The sequence below is a fragment of the Gigantopelta aegis genome, chromosome 12 (assembly GCF_016097555.1).
Source record: "Gigantopelta aegis isolate Gae_Host chromosome 12, Gae_host_genome, whole genome shotgun sequence".
NCBI lineage: Eukaryota > Metazoa > Mollusca > Gastropoda > Neomphalida > Peltospiridae > Gigantopelta > Gigantopelta aegis.
In genome coordinates this window covers 43971710-43988333 of record NC_054710.1, presented here as the reverse complement: position 1 = coordinate 43988333, position 16624 = coordinate 43971710, and positions in this window count along the sequence as shown.

Sequence of the window (16624 nt, the reverse complement as noted above, 5' to 3'; positions counted from 1 at the left end):
ATACAACCAGAAATACAAGTACCTTTATCTGTTGTCATCATTACAGAATGAAATCAATTTTAAAACGAATGGTGACCAACAAAACTTAGATGGAAGGTGACGAAACAAGATACTGACGTAATCGTATTACATGGCGATATGATATAGTACAAACTGGAGGTAAGGGTTCGACATGATCACTGCCGAATTCTTTCTGGTGTGCAGGAACAGACTATAATACAGTATAAATACTGCTGTGACCGTTACTAGGGATTAACTGTACCATATTTCATAAACTAATTATCTAAAATAATTATGCATAGTGATACCGATAATAATATTTTTTCGTCAACTCACCGGTGTACTAAATCTTCTTTTCTACCCTTCACCGTTGCACCTCTCTGACTGAGCTCATTTTTCAATCTCAGTACGGTCCATTTTCCGTAATCCGACATTGTGCTGACCGATAATTATAACTTTTTATAATTTTAAAATCAATAAAAGAACGAACGATTTTCACCTCTCACACTAACCATGCGGGGAAACAGCGACACCGGAAGAAGGCTAGGACTGATGGTATATGCGCGCCATCTGGCGAGAGAGCGACCGGTTAGCCCTATTCAGCCATTTTTCATTTATAATTCGACGCCACTGAAAGTCCCGAAAGTTAACGGAAATAGCCGAAGTATGGTGCGCGTTTCATAACGCGAATGTTTACGAACGTTTTCCTTTGTTTCTGTGGGGCTGTTTGACACTGTTTGTTCTTGTTGTTAGTTTTCTGTTTGCTGGGGGGTGGGGGGGGGGGGTTCTGTTCAATTAAGCAATATATTGTTTGCTGCGAGCGCTCGAATTCGAAAATATCGAAAGATAACTACTCACTAGATGTGAACAAAATTCACTGCAACAATCCTACAATCACCTTTTCGCGCAAAACATTTTAAAAGCCTCATATGGGAACCAAAATAGTAACAAGTTAAAATATGTATATGTTATTATCGGAATTTTAAAATATACCATGGCCTTTGCAAACATAAATGTATAAATTGTACATATTTAAAAAAATATTCTTAAGTGCTTTGATAACAATTCACCCTTTTCCATGCGTGCAAACCGAAACCGTATATACATTGTATAATATAGACAGAAGTTATGGATTAATCATTCTACACGAAATGTGTTTGTTTTGTCCCTGTGTTTTGTAAGACCCTCTGAAATACTAGTATCTAAAAATATTCATTATTTTAAGCCAAAAGATCATTGTATTGTCATTTAGGAAACAATGAAAAAATGAATACAAAGTAATGTTACATGTTCTCAACATTATGGAAATATTGTGATTTCATGCATACTAAGCAAATGTGACATGTCCCCAAATGCATTTCACAAGATATAGCATGTTTTTGTGGGCATTTTATGTGTCTAATTGGCCAAAACATGTTAATGTATTTTATAGTGTAATATAATATGCCCAAAATAAGATTAATAGTTCTTCTTTAGTATTCCGGTATCATTCATAAAGGCCTACAAACGTTGTCCCCAACTCCTAAGTCAACTAAGTTACCAGATGAATATTTGCCTTGCACGGGGAGGTAACTCCATTAACACTGACTTAACGATCACCAGAGGGCATTTCCACAAGTTGCTTTCGGCGGGAACTTCCAAGAAGAGTGTTTTTACTTAAAGAAGTTTCATTTTTAATTTCATGGATCTATGTTTTAGGTGAGTACTTTAATTAAATTGTCATCTAAGTTACCAATAGAGTTTTCAAAATTAGTTATCAGTATATAAAATGTTATAAATCCTATGGAATATCCATATAGTTCTGATGCCAGTATCAGCCCCATGAATAGTGAATGATGTGTTGTTTGCATCTAAAAGTCAAATGAGTGCATTAACGTCAACTAAGTTACCGTCACCTAAGTTACCATGTTGTGGTAACTTAGTTGACAAAAGGTAACTTAAACTGGACAAATTCATTATCCATGTCTCTTAAAATGTGTCAGCAAAACCCCAGTAACCCATAGAACATTACCAGTTAGGCAATGCTCTAAGGCAGAAGCGTATTTTGAGGTGGTATGGGAGGAGAGGGAAAGGGAAGGGGTGTTTTTTAAAACAGTTATGGGATATTTTCGAAACAACCTCTCTCTTTCTCTCTCTCTCTCTCTCTCTCTCTCTCTCTCTCTCTCTCTCTCTCTCTCTCTCTCTCTCTCTCTCTCTCTCTCTCTCTCTCTCTCTCTCTCTTTCTCACACACACACACACACACATAAAGTGTAAAGTGAATACAAATTTTGACGGCTAGTTTTTCTACTATAATTATGTTTTAAATCAAGTATTACCTTAAGAAAGAAATAAAACATACAAACAGAATATGCAGTAATGTCAAGTTAACCATGAAAAGAGGTGAGATTACATAAAGGAACAATATTGAGTTACAAATCAGTATATGCAAAAGGGGGTATAAAATAACCCTGTTTTGCATTACATATTTACTGGACATCCACCCATAGATTTTATTTCATTCTTAGATTATGGCACTAACCAGCGCCGAAAAACAACGGCGTTATCGACAGAAAAGAGATCAGGATGTCCAAAAACGGGAAGAGTATCTTCGAAAATGTAGACAGCGATGGATGCAATACAAAGCAAGTGGCAAGGTGAAGGCAATATCCGAGAAGTCTCCAAGAGAACAACGCCAGCAGAGGAAAACATGGAGACATAGTCAAAGAGCATCACATGCCAGAAAGAAGGATCGGCAAGCCCAACTAACCCCACCGACATCTCCAGTAGAAGGAATTCCCCATCCTGCAATGCATTCTAGGTATTGGTCACAACTTTAAAAAATCTTTTTACTACAAAAGTGTAACTTGAAATATATTATATATTGACAAAGAAATGTGTTGCCCTGTTTTTGGTACATTTTCCATCTCTCATTCTTACGACCCAGTGACATTATTATTTCATCAATAGCAGGTTTTCTCCCAAGATTGTGTGTCAGAATAATTACATTAAATATTAAATTAAAAAAAAACAAAAAAACATTTTGTAGCCAGGAGGTGGATGATTTAGCACTGTTAGTTCAAGAGCACTCGCCTGAGGTGCTAGGGTTATAGGAACCATTGGATTTTTAATTATCATTTGACCCATGACTGGTTTATTCGTATTTTGAATACTAATGTCACATTCAATACAACACCACATTTACAGCCAGTAGTACGTTAAATGAGTTAAGTGATCAGTTACTTCTTTTAATTGAATTTTACTTTTGTTTTAAATTTTAGACAGCATATACAAGGTCGGAAGAAGGTGAAAAAGGACAGGGCTGCCTGTTATCGAGAAAACCAGAAGCTAGAAATCCTTGTTCAGCAACAGAAGCGAAAACTTGAGATGTATAAGAAGAGATATAGCAGGTTAAAGAATAAAATAACACCGTCTGATGCTGATAGTCTTCGAACAAAGACTAGAAAGCTACTACGACACCAACAAGTAAATGTGAATGTCCGTAGAACTTTAGACTACCACCATGCACTTGTTCGTTCATTAAAAACACAGTTTAATAATTGCCAAAAACAGAATGATAGGTATGTTGTTGCCCATGTTGTAATGAATAACACCACAAAGAGATACCGTAAAATAGCCCAGTCCTCCACAGGCTTCTCCAGAAGAAGATGGGAAGCTTCTAAGAAGCACACCACACCAGGCCTGCCCAGAAAGCATCGTGCCGCCTCAAAGATGGCTGAAAAACTCAAACATCAAGTGAAGATGTTCTACATCAGAGATGATGTTAGTAGGAGCACAACTGGAAAGAAGGAACCGAAAACTAGGAACAAGCAAAAGAAACAGAAACGACTTCTAAGTGATAGCATGTACAATCTACACAAGAAATTTTTGTATGAATACCAAGGGTGAATATCTTACAGTTTATTTTGCCGATTACGTCCATATTGGGTCATGATACCATCATCTGCTGACAGAAATGCATGCCAGTGTAAACTGCACGAAAACATGGCTTTCAAAGCTAACAAAATGAAACAAATTCATTTAGTCAACACCGAAAACCTGGAAGAGTTAGTAGCCAAAGTAGTATGTCATGTTGACAATAAGGAATGCATGTATGGAGAATGCATTCTGTGCAAGGATACACCTTTACCCATTACCTATGCTGAGGAGGTGACTGCTCAGGATGAAATCTGGTGGTGGGAGTGGACTACCAAGACTAAAGAGAGAGACAAAGTAAAAGGAGAAAAGCAAGAGAAATACACTGTTCACTTCACTGCAAAGGAAAGGGCACATGGCACTGTTGGCACACTCACAGATCAATTCTTCATGGATTTGCTGAAATTTAAGAAACACATGTACAACATTAAACACCAATACAAAAAATACAGAGAGGTCAGAGAAAATCTCAAAGTAGATGAAGCACTACTACATATTGACTTTGCTGAGAATTATGCAGGAAAATATGCAAGTGAAATTCAAAGCGTGCATTTTGGAAGTGGTCACCAGCAGGTAACACTTCACACAGGAGTATGTTACATCAAAGGATCCCCTAACGTGTTGCACTGTGTTGCCATGCATGGATCATAGTCCAGCTGCTATCTGGGCTTATCTGGATCCTGTCCTCAGATATATTAAGGTGGAACACACTCAAGTATCAACCCTTCATGTCTTCAGTGATGGACCAGTGACACAATACTGACAGAAGCAGAACTTCTTCCTCATGAGTACCAAACCATTTCAAACTGGTTTTAATGTGATGACCTGGAACTTCTTTGAATCCTCACATGGGAAAGGCGCTCCTGATGGTGTAGGTGGTGCTATCAAGCGAAGTGCTGACCGCCTGGTAGCTCATGGCATTGATGTACCAAATGCTGAAACATTTTATGAAAAGTTGAAAGGATCTGCAATCAAACTCTTTTATGTACCTGATGTTCCACCAAACACCTTGCCAATGTTGTCCATTGTACCAGGAACAATGTCTCTTCATCAGGTTGTGTCCCCCTCTGCTAAGGAGATTACATATCGACATGTGAGCTGCTTCTGCAAGCCTACAGAAAAGTTCAAATGTGAGTGTTTCACAACGAGGCATTTTAGTTTTCATAAAGCAGAAAACCAACCGGCCAAGGAAAACTGCATAACATCGACAGTCTACTCACAAGATTAAAAAGGGCAACACTGCATCATTGAGTATGATGGCAAACCATACCCAGGCCTCATTATGGAAGTTGACGAGTCTGATGTGTTAGTGAAGGTGATGCACCGAGTTGGCCCCTTATGGCATAATCGCTTCGTTTGGCCTACTATGGCAGATGAATGTTGGTACAGCTATGATTCAATAATCAGACTTATTCCAGAACCAGTGAAGATTGGCTCCAGGCACAGACAAGTCGAACAGAAAATATGGGAACAAATGGTCAAGAAGTATGAATGAATCACTAGAATGAATCAGTGTGAAAACTCTACAGATTTAATGTACAATCTTAGTTTATATTCTTTCTTTTTAATATTTTATGGTGTTAATGCGTTTATATTGTTTATTTTAATATTTTTATGGTGTTAATGTGTTTATATTGTTTAATTTTAATATTTTATAGTGTTAATGCGTTTATATTGTTTCATTTTAATAATTTATGGTGTTAATGTTTTTGAATCTGCTTGATGAATTTCAAATAATCTTCTATATTATGAATTTTTGGGTTACATACATGTAGCTCTTCAGAACAGAATCACATCCATTTGTGGTGCTGTGAAGTCATATGTTTTTGCTTTTTTTATATAATACTGCATCGTTTATGCCTTTGCCATGATTATGCTGAACTTTGTTTGACAAAACTTTATATTAGTGTTTTGTTTGACCTGTATGGCAGTTGCTTCAGATTGTCATATACTGATAAACAGCATTTGTATGGTCAAATCATTTCTCTGTATGGTTCGTGGTATTAATTGTTTTAATATCGCCATCTACAAATATAGGATGCATTAGTTTTGTTGTAGTTCCTACTATTTTTATCTAGTGATCTTATATTGTCATCTATGTTACTCAGCAGTCAGCTAAGTTACCCAGTGTTCAACTAAGTTACCGAAGATATTTTTATGTTTAAATGAAGAGCAATAAGAAGAAACTGCAAAATATAGTGGTATAATTCACATAAATGTTATAGATGCATTATATATCTTTTTCTAATTTATACTACTAAGACTGTGAATATTATACTACTAGTTGAGACATGAAATGCAAATAATCGTTTTTTGTAGTGTAATTTGAAGAGATTATGATATTATCTGCAAAGGTGAACCACTTTGTTTAACACTCTTTCCTCATAATGACTTAGTTGAATGTGTACAACAGAACTTGGTACAGATCGGACATCACATGTTAAGATAAAATATATCAGAATGTCTCGGTAACTTAGTGGACATTTCAATATAAGGTACTTGATATCTAGATCCAATGTGCAGTACTATTTCACCCATGAGCTCGGCTATGATACTCACTGTGATATGAAATCTGTAATGAAATAAATAAAATAATTTTTTTGAAGAAATAACTGTTTATATTTTGTAAATATGCATTGTAATTTGACACGATTCATGTAGAATGATTTTTATTTACCGGTAAATTAATTTTATTTTGAATATCAAATATATATTTTTAAGGCCATTTTGGTTTTCGGTATCTAGTATTAATCAATTTATAACCATATTTGAATTGCTAATATGCCACAGTTCTCGTTAAGAATTATACAAATATATTTTGCTTTGAGCTGCCATTTAAACGTTAGAATATTGGTTCAACATTATTGACGTTGCACTGCGTAGAATGCATAAATTAACGAACTACACTCGCCCGTGTCTCGTATTAGGCTGTTTGAACGAGACTATGCGACGTCATACAGTGTTTTGACAGAAGCGCAGTCAAGCTGCATGTAGAGTACCAGTCCAACGCATGGAATAAAAAAGAAAAAGATCGGTCTATGAGTCTGACTATGCGGTTGACCTAATAAAAAAAAGGACAATAAAAACGATCGAATCGTTATTGCGTTTTGGTTAGTATGAATTAGAAACATAAATTATACAGTAAACATTATATATAAGTATTCGTGTATTCGGTTCAGCTAGTGACGAATGCAACTACGATAGAGATCGCTGTTCGGTGCACCGAATGAATGAATGAATGAATGAATGAAATGAATGTTTAACGACACCCCAGCAAGAAAAATACATCGGCTATTGGGTGTCAAACTATGGTAATGCAAATAAATAAAGTGATGATCAACATCAATATAAAAATTCAAGACTTAAACAAAAACAGTGTAAAGAACTGTGCAAAAACACAAATATCACAGAATTTTACTCAAAACTTCAACTTTTGTGCTGTATTGGCCATTCTCAAAGTGAATGTTACACCCCTGCACCACGGTGAGGTTACAGCACACGCAGGGGACGGTGCACCGAATATTCGAGTATATCGTTACACCCCTAGGTGGCGCTCGTGCACTATACACCATTCTGGTTTCAAAATTTGTATTGTCGTAACGCACTGATCGGCATATCCACTCTATTATTCCTGACCTAATTTCGTGCATGTATGTGACTGAAGCGTAGAACGGCTAAAAATTAAAGTAAATAATAAAAATCTACGAAATTCCGCAGTTGGTGGTTAAAAAAAAAGAAAAAAAGGAAAGGAAAAAAAAAAGAACAAAATAATGTTCTGTCAAATCGTGGGCTTTCCCTAACCATATAGGCTACTCCCTACCGTTCTTACAACTTTCTATCATATACATGCCAAAACGTTTTTAAAACCAGAAATTATTCGTTTACAGAGTAGTGTAAATTTAACCAAATTTGTCAACATAATTATTTTTAATAAATTATTTCAATGAAATAAAAAAAAGAAGAAAAAAAGCTCAACCCAAAACAAAATTATTAAAGTTATGGTAACACATGTATATATATTCAATGTAAAATGAAAAAATAAAAAATATTATATATGTATACATGTAATAAAAAATTTAAAAAATCAGTAACATACATATACATTTAATTACAGAAATTAATATTAAATTTTCAAATGATGACAAATAAATAGGAAATTTAAAATATTAAATCTACTGTTTTTTGTTCTTAAATATAGAAATATAACAATGCTTTTTCATGCACATTTACATGAAATTAGAAATGCTAGTAGTATTGTTTTGCAATGTTTATAATGTATTAATGTAAATAATTTACTTTGAGTATACAAAATGACATCATTGAATAGGAATTCTGATTTGACTGAGCCTGTTTTAACATAAATGCATTTGACATACCGGTATCTAAATATTCTACTTTTCAGTACTTATATTAAGAAAAGTCCACTGTAAATTATCTTAATCATGGTTCATACCACTCATTTACGTCAAAAAAAGTGCAAAAAACCAAATTAAAGAAAAAAAAAAAATCATGACTTTCCATGCTTTCCACTGATAATGAAATTAACAATTGAAAACTGCTCTAGACATTATACTTTTTTTTTCTCCTCTCTCTCCAAAGGCTGTAAGAGTAATAAATTATAAATTAAAGAAACAAAATACTGGTATTTTACAAATGTGGATTTCTAAAACCAGATGCAGCAAGAAATAATTATGACTCACTTAACATACCTGTACAAGTGTACTCTATATATAAAAGTACACTTATGGTTTACTGTAGAACATAGGTACAACATCAATTACTTCAATTTCAAGAGATGCATTACATGCAGCATTCACACGGCTTGTTTCATGTTCAGTATATGATCACAATTACTTGCTTAGCATGTACATGTATTTGATAAGTACATAAACAATAACTATCTGGTATTTACATTTTCAGTCCACCAGTGTGGGTTTTTTCAATGCCATGCTAGAATTTATCATAATGTAGTCAATCAAACTTTTTTCCACTCCCCCCTAAATTTGTTTTAGTATAGGCTTAACAGTCACTGCAGAATAAAATGTTGGGTTTTTGCTACATTTATCCAAAATAGTCTAGTTAGGCAAAAAGAAAAAAGAAAAAAAGAAGAGGCCTTCCCCCCCAAACCCCCCCCCCCCCCCAAAAAAAAAAAAAAAAAAAAAACCCAAACAAAACACCCACCAAAAACTCATTTATTTTAAAAGGTAATAAATAAACTGAACAAATGTTAAAATTTCCAGTTTCAGGATATTTATGTAAATAAATTGTAGATTATAATTTGGAAAGTATTTTGTTATGGTCACTTTGTTCTATTATGCCTCAAGTATTCATTCAAATCTGACATTGCAAAACAAGCTCTTTACATCTCAGCACATTTGGTGTTAAACATCTGTGTTTCAGAAAAAGAGCCTTCATAATTTTGACCCATGGTAATTTTGACAGTTGGCATAGATACTGAGTCACTGAGAAGGTAAACTCATGACCACCACACAGGCTACTCCTACCAATTCTTTACTTCATACAACATTTTCACTTTCATTGTTACCACCGGCCTCGTTGCGTCGTGGCAGGCCATCGGTCTACAGGCTGGTAGGTACTGGGTTCGGATCCCAGTCGAGGCATGGGATTTTTAATCCAGATACCGACTCCAAACCCTGAGTGAGTGCTCCGCAAGGCTCAATGGGTAGGTGTAAACCACTTGCACCGACCATTGATCCCATAACTGGTTCAAACAAAGGCCATGGTTTGTGCCTTAAATGTTCCCCTTCCTGCCTGTGGGAAGCGCAAATAAAAGATCCCTTGGCTGCCCTGTCGAAAAAAGAGTAGCCATATGGGTGGCGACAAGCGGGTTTACCTCTTCAAAACAGTGTCAAAAATGACCATCATGTTTGACGTCCAATAGCCGATGATAAGATAAAAAACAATGTGCCTCTAGTGGCGTCGTTAAATAAAACAAACTTTACTTTTTTTCATTGGGAGTTATTTTGTTTACAAACCACCAAACAGCATCCTTTGTAGTGTTTTTTGTCAGTAACTTCAATATAAGCTTAGTATAAAAAAGAAAATGCGTCCCTAGATAAATATTACGGAATCTTACCAAAGAGATCCCACACAACTAGTAATTGCCCCCTATACTGACAGTTTAACAAAGGAATAATCAAATATAGAGTTTAACAAATGAAGAAAATAAAATGTTATTAGGGTAAGCCCTTTTTTCTTAGGTAGGGTCGGTTTCAATACTTTTTTTATGCCTTAATGGGCACACCACATCTTCACTATTCTATGTCTATATTGTATGTATGCTATTTGCATGTCTCGAACAAGTTGTTTCTCCTTCAAATTGTGTATTAGGGGCTGCGGAAGAGGTGAGGGCCGATAGGGCCATGGTCTCTTGTTTCCTGTTACTGTGCTAAAAAGTCTGGAGATGCTATAGGCCCTATTTTAACATTTGATATTTAAACATATTCCGGGTGATCATGCCTCCGAACCCCCACCAACTGGTCCGGGGCCTCAAATACATATACTCTCTATCTCTCTGTCTGTGTCTGTCTGTTCCCCTCTCTCTCTGTCTGTGCCTGTCTGTCTATCTGTCCTCTCTCTCTCCTCTCTCTCTCTCTCTCCAATCTCTCTCTCTCCTCTCCCCTCTCAGGCTCTCTGTCTCCTCTCTCTCTCTCTCCTCTCTCTCTCTCTCTCTCTCTCTCTTGGTGGCGTGTGTTCATCTCGAGCTGACGAGAAATTGTAAATATTTGGCCACACAAATGTTTTGGAATCGTTTAAAATTACATCCATAATTAATTGTAAGTTTTTAAAACCTTTGACTTCTATACAAGTTTTAAAATATACTTACCTTGATTTATGTATTATATTACTTTTTCTCTCACAGCTCCTTACACTGTAAATTTTACATGAATATCAATAATAAATTTTGCATACAACTTACCATTTGTGACATACCCCCAATAGCCGATATGTATTTTTGTGCTGGGTGATCGTTATAACAAACATTCCCATTCATTCATGCCTTCTTCTCTCACTGTCACGGGATCCCTATAATACTCGTAACTGAATAAACACGATTATTTCCAAATATCTCTCTTCTAACCTGTACCATCTTTTAGACCTCTCCTCTCTCTCTGCATCGGGCACTTCTGATAACTCGAGTGGCTCGGCTCTAGGTATATCAGAGATAAGATCTTTATAAAATATATATAATGTAACACTGGATTAGTAAACCTAAAAACCACAAAATAGAAAACACAAAACCAGAATACACTTTGGAATAAAACCGGTAATATAGACAGCAAACGAAAACATCAAAGAAGAGATACATAAATATACAAAATCTAAAGAAAAAAAAAAAATTAAAACATCAAATATAATCAAAATAAAACAATAAAAAGAAAGACATAACATATGTTTAAAACTAAACATCATGTGCTTACACAATCCCACCTCATCCCATATAAATTCCATTAACATCGGTAACACAACCATATGACCAAAGAACACTGAATTACTTTCCTCCCCTTCCCCCCCCCCCCTAAAAAATATATAAAAGCAAATGTAGAATTCCAGTCCACCAGTGTGGGTTTTTTCAATGCCATGCTAGAATTTATCATAATGTAGTCAACATACTCCCCCCAAAAGTATATGGCTTAACAGTCACTGCAGAATAAAATGTTGGGTTTTTGCTACATTTTCAAAATAGTCCTAGTTAGGCAAAAAGAAAAAAGAAAAAAAAAGAAGAGCCTTCCCCCCAAAACCCCCCCCCCTCCCCTAAAAAAAAAAAAAAACAAAAAAACCCAAACAAAACACCCACCAAAAACTCATTTATTTTAAAAGGTAATAAATAAACTGAACAAATGTTAAAATTTCCAGTTTCAGGATATTTATGTAAATAAATTGTAGATTATAATTTGGAAAGTATTTTGTTATGGTCACTTTGTTCTATTATGCCCTCAAGTGCTTCATTCAAATCTGACATTGCAAAACAAGCTCTTTACATCTCAGCACATTTGGTGTTAAACATCTGTGTTTCAGAAAAAGAGCCTTCATAATTTTGACCCATGGTAATTTTGACAGTTGGCATAGATACTGAGTCACTGAGAAGGTAAACTCATGACCACCACACAGGCTACTCCTACCAATTACTTTAATTTCAACATTTTCACTTTCATTGGGACCGGCCTCGGTGGCGTCGTGGCAGGCCATCGGTCTACAGGCTGGTAGGTACTGGGTTCGGATCCCAGTCGAGGCATGGGATTTTTAATCCAGATACCGACTCCAAACCCTGAGTGAGTGCTCCGCAAGGCTCAATGGGTAGGTGTAAACCACTTGCACCGACCAGTGATCCATAACTGGTTCAACAAAGGCCATGGTTTGTGCTATCCTGCCTGTGGGAAGCGCAAATAAAAGATCCCTTGCTGCCTGTCGAAAAAAGAGTAGCCTATGTGGCGACAGCGGGTTTCCTCTTCAAAACAGTGTCAAAATGACCATATGTTTGACGTCCAATAGCCGATGATAAGATAAAAAATCAATGTGCTCTAGTGGCGTCGTTAAATAAAACAAACTTTACTTTTTTTCATTGGAGTTATTTGTTTACACCACCATCACAGCATCCTTTGGTAGTGTTTTTGTCAGTAATTTCAATATAAGCTTAGTATAAAAAGAAAATGCGTCCTAGATAAATATTACATCTTACAAAAGAGATACACAACTAGTAGGCCCCCTATAAACAGTTTAACAAAGGAATAATCAAATATAGAGTTTAACAAATGAAGAAAATAAAATGTTATTAGGGTAAGCCCTTTTTTCTTAGGTAGGGTCGGTTTCAATACTTTTTTTATGCCTTAATGGGCACACCACATCTTCACTATTCTATGTCTATATTGTATGTATGCTATTTGCATGTCTCGAACAAGTTGTTTCTCCTTCAAATTGTGTATTAGGGGCTGCGGAAGAGGTGAGGGCCGATAGGGCCATGGTCTCTTGTTTCCTGTTACTGTGCTAAAAAGTCTGGAGATGCTATAGGCCCTATTTTAACCTTTTGATATTTAAACATATTCCTATGGTGATCCATGCCCTCCGCAACCCCCACCACTGGTCCGGGGCCTCAAATACCTATACTCTTATCTCTCTGTCTGTGTCTTCTCTCCTGTCCCTCTCCTCTCTGTCTGTGCCTGTCTGTCTGTCCTGTCCTCTCTCTCTCTCTCTCTCTCTCTCTCTCTCTCTCTCTCTCTCTCTCTCTCTCTCTCTCTCTCTCTCTCTCTCTCTCTCTCTCTTGGTGGAGTGTGTTCATCTCGAGCTGACGAGAAATTGTATATTTGGCAACACAAATGTTTTGGAATCGTTTAAATTACATCAATAATTAATTGTAAATTTTTTTTAAAACACTTGACTTCTATACAAATTTTTTAAAATATACTTACCTTGATTTTATGTATTATATTATACTTTTCTCTCACAGCTCCTTACACTGTGGTTTTACATGAATATATATAAATAATATTTGCATACACTTACCATTTGTGACACCCAATAGCCGATATGTATTTTTGTGCTGGGGTGTCGTTAAACAAACATTCATTCATTCATGCATTCTCTCTCACTGTCACGGGGATCCTATAATACTCGTAACTGAATAAAACACGATTATCCAAATATCTCTTCTAACTGTACATCTTTTAGATCTCTCTGCATCGGGCAGTCTGATACTCGAGTGGCTCGGCTCTAGGTATATCAGAGATAAGATCTTATATAAATATATATATATGTAGCACGATTAGTTCACTAGAAAACACAACAAAACACAATACACTTTGGAATCCCGTACGTATTTGTATGGTTCGCTGTACTGCGGCCACTAAAATAGACTCGCCCGATATTTTTAGAATTTGTATGCTCCCAAATAACGTTATAAAAGGCGAAGTGTGATTGGTCACTATTTAAATTATTATTTACAGACGAAATGTTACCTGAACATTGGGGACTACGCAGTGTTGTTAGTTTTAAATCACTGGCAGGATTCTGCAAGTAAGGTTTTGATTGGTGGACATGAGCTCCAACTGGCTGGTGTTAGATCCACATGTAATAGTGGAGCTAATTTTAATTAGATTTTTTCAATACCAGCTAAACAATCTGACGTTATAAACGACTGGCTACACCCTATCCCGATAGATTGATATTGCCTTAGGACTCAACTCTTGTTTCACATCACAAACCATACCAGTGGACACATACGGGTTTACTTTCTCTGCCATGGGACTAACCAATAACTCTATCGCTAACGGAGCTTACCTCACTAAATCGACCACTTGCGCATTATCGCGTTTCCTTTTAAAACAGTCCCCGACAAGATGGTTATCCTTTTTACAGTAACTGCAATGTGGATGGAAAGTGCGTGCATTGGCTGATAATTTCATGTTTATCCTTACGTTTGCCCACCAGGTGCATTCCCTTGTCCGACTAGCTGACCAACTATGATGACTCTCCCCCCCGAATAGTGACTTTCCCGGGAAAAAAACCTTGCTGAAATTTCTTCTTATCACCCTGTTGTACAGAGCTACCCTGTACTGCCTGAGCTTTGTGTATTAACAGGTAATCATCTGCCACTATGCCTGCCTCCTCTATTTTTTTTATATCATGATCCTCTAAATGAATACGTAAGCTAACTGGTAATCCATTTTTAATATCTTGTAAGATCAACACTTCCCGTAACTCGGTATACTGACCCCTACCTGATGAGAAACCACCCTTTTATCCAAACATCCCTGCTTTCTTTAGTCCACGAACTCACTATAAGACTGACCCTGCGTTTTTTTTCAACTCGCTATAACCGTAAACGATAATCCTCAGGTCGTAACTCATAAGCCCTCAACACTGCAAACTTAACTAGGTCGTACTGACTTGCTCGCGCATCACTCATTGAATTATAAGCTATGCTAGCCTTCCCCTTAAACTTAGACACGGCTAACAAGGTCCACTTAGACTGCGGCCAATTTAGCTGCTTAGCGGCCCGTTCAAAAAGTTGGAAGAACATGTCTACCTCCTGGTCGTCAAATACAGGCACTGATCTATAAGCCTCCGACATGTTAAACCCATTTCCTGCTTCTCGTCTAACTTCTTCAGTATTCAACTTTAACTCATGTTCCACTTTTAATTTTGCTAAGTGGAATTCTCTATCCCTATCTCTCTCTTCTCTCTCTCTCTCTCTCTCTCTCTCTCTCTCTCTCTCTCTCTCTCTCTATTCTCTCTCTCTCACTTCTCCATCTAATGCACGTTCTTCTCTTTCGTACTCAAGTTTTTTAAAAGCTAACTGTTGTTCCACACTTAATTCATTTATCTCTATCTCTGGAACAATCTCACTGTCTTCACATAACAGGCCTATCACCAAAAAAACTTCCCTGAATAATAATTGTCCCCATTTATATCTCCTAATGTTTTAGCTGATGTTAAATAAAATTTCTCGCTCACTCGCGATTCAACTAATTCGGCCTTACGCGCCTCGCTTAAATCTCCACCTACACTGAGCGTAGGCCTATCCAGCAATTCTATCCATGTTTAAGTATGACACCACTTATTATAGTTTTTTCCTAGTGAACCACGTTGCTACGTCTAGTTGAATTTGTAAAAATAATTTACAAAGCCCCCATTTACAAACAATACTTTTTAAATATGTATGTCCCGTTTCAGATCCGGGACGAGCACCCCAATTTTTACTCCTGTCACGGGGATCCTATAATACCCGTAACTGAATAAAACACGATTATCCAAATATCTCTTCTAACTGTATATCTTTTAGATCTCTCTGTATCGGGCAGTCTAATACCCGAGTGGCTCGGCTCTAGGTATATCAGAGATAAGATCTTATATAAATATATATATATATATGTAGCACGCTTAGTTCACTAGAAAACACAACAAAACACAATACACTTTGGAATATGTATTAACTTTGACGCTGACAAATGTACTTGCCGCAGTAGTTAATTAGCAACAACAATATAATAACAACCCAGAGCTAAACACTTAATTAGTTAATCTCTAGGTGTCTAGTTTACACAATATTCTAATCTCTTCACCGTGACACAACACCCACACGTGTTGATATTGAGAAACGCTGCCAGGGAACTTAATTAATAAAGGAATTACAACTCTATTTCTAACTGGTTAATTTTTAATTAACCTTTACTACTCATTCAGGTAACCTTGTAATACAGAATTAATACTGGTACATATCAAACCCTAAAGACAATAACCTACAGTGTACCTAGGTTCCTCTAGGATTGACCGGCTAGCTTTAATATTTTAGAACAGTGAAGCCTACAATTACTTCGTCAGATTACCGGAAAACACTGTCTAAATAATATCTTGGTATCATACAGTATTAAAAATATTTAAAGTCACATCAATCACATCCAAGGTTATACCAGAAAAATATATTTACCACGTCCGGACTGAAAACTATATAGATCGTTCAGTTGACGACGTCCGTTCACCCTGGATACTTCTTCCATTGTTTCTGTCCCCCGATATATCTCAAATCCCTATCTATTTATGCAAAACATCTCAGAGACAGCGATCTATTGCCTGGGGCACAACGCGGTACCTCACCTATCACAACTCCCAGGAGTCGGTATATATCTTACAGATGGCCAGACTTTACTGTCGACAGTTTCGCCAGAGAAATACCCCGGTCATAAACGCACTACC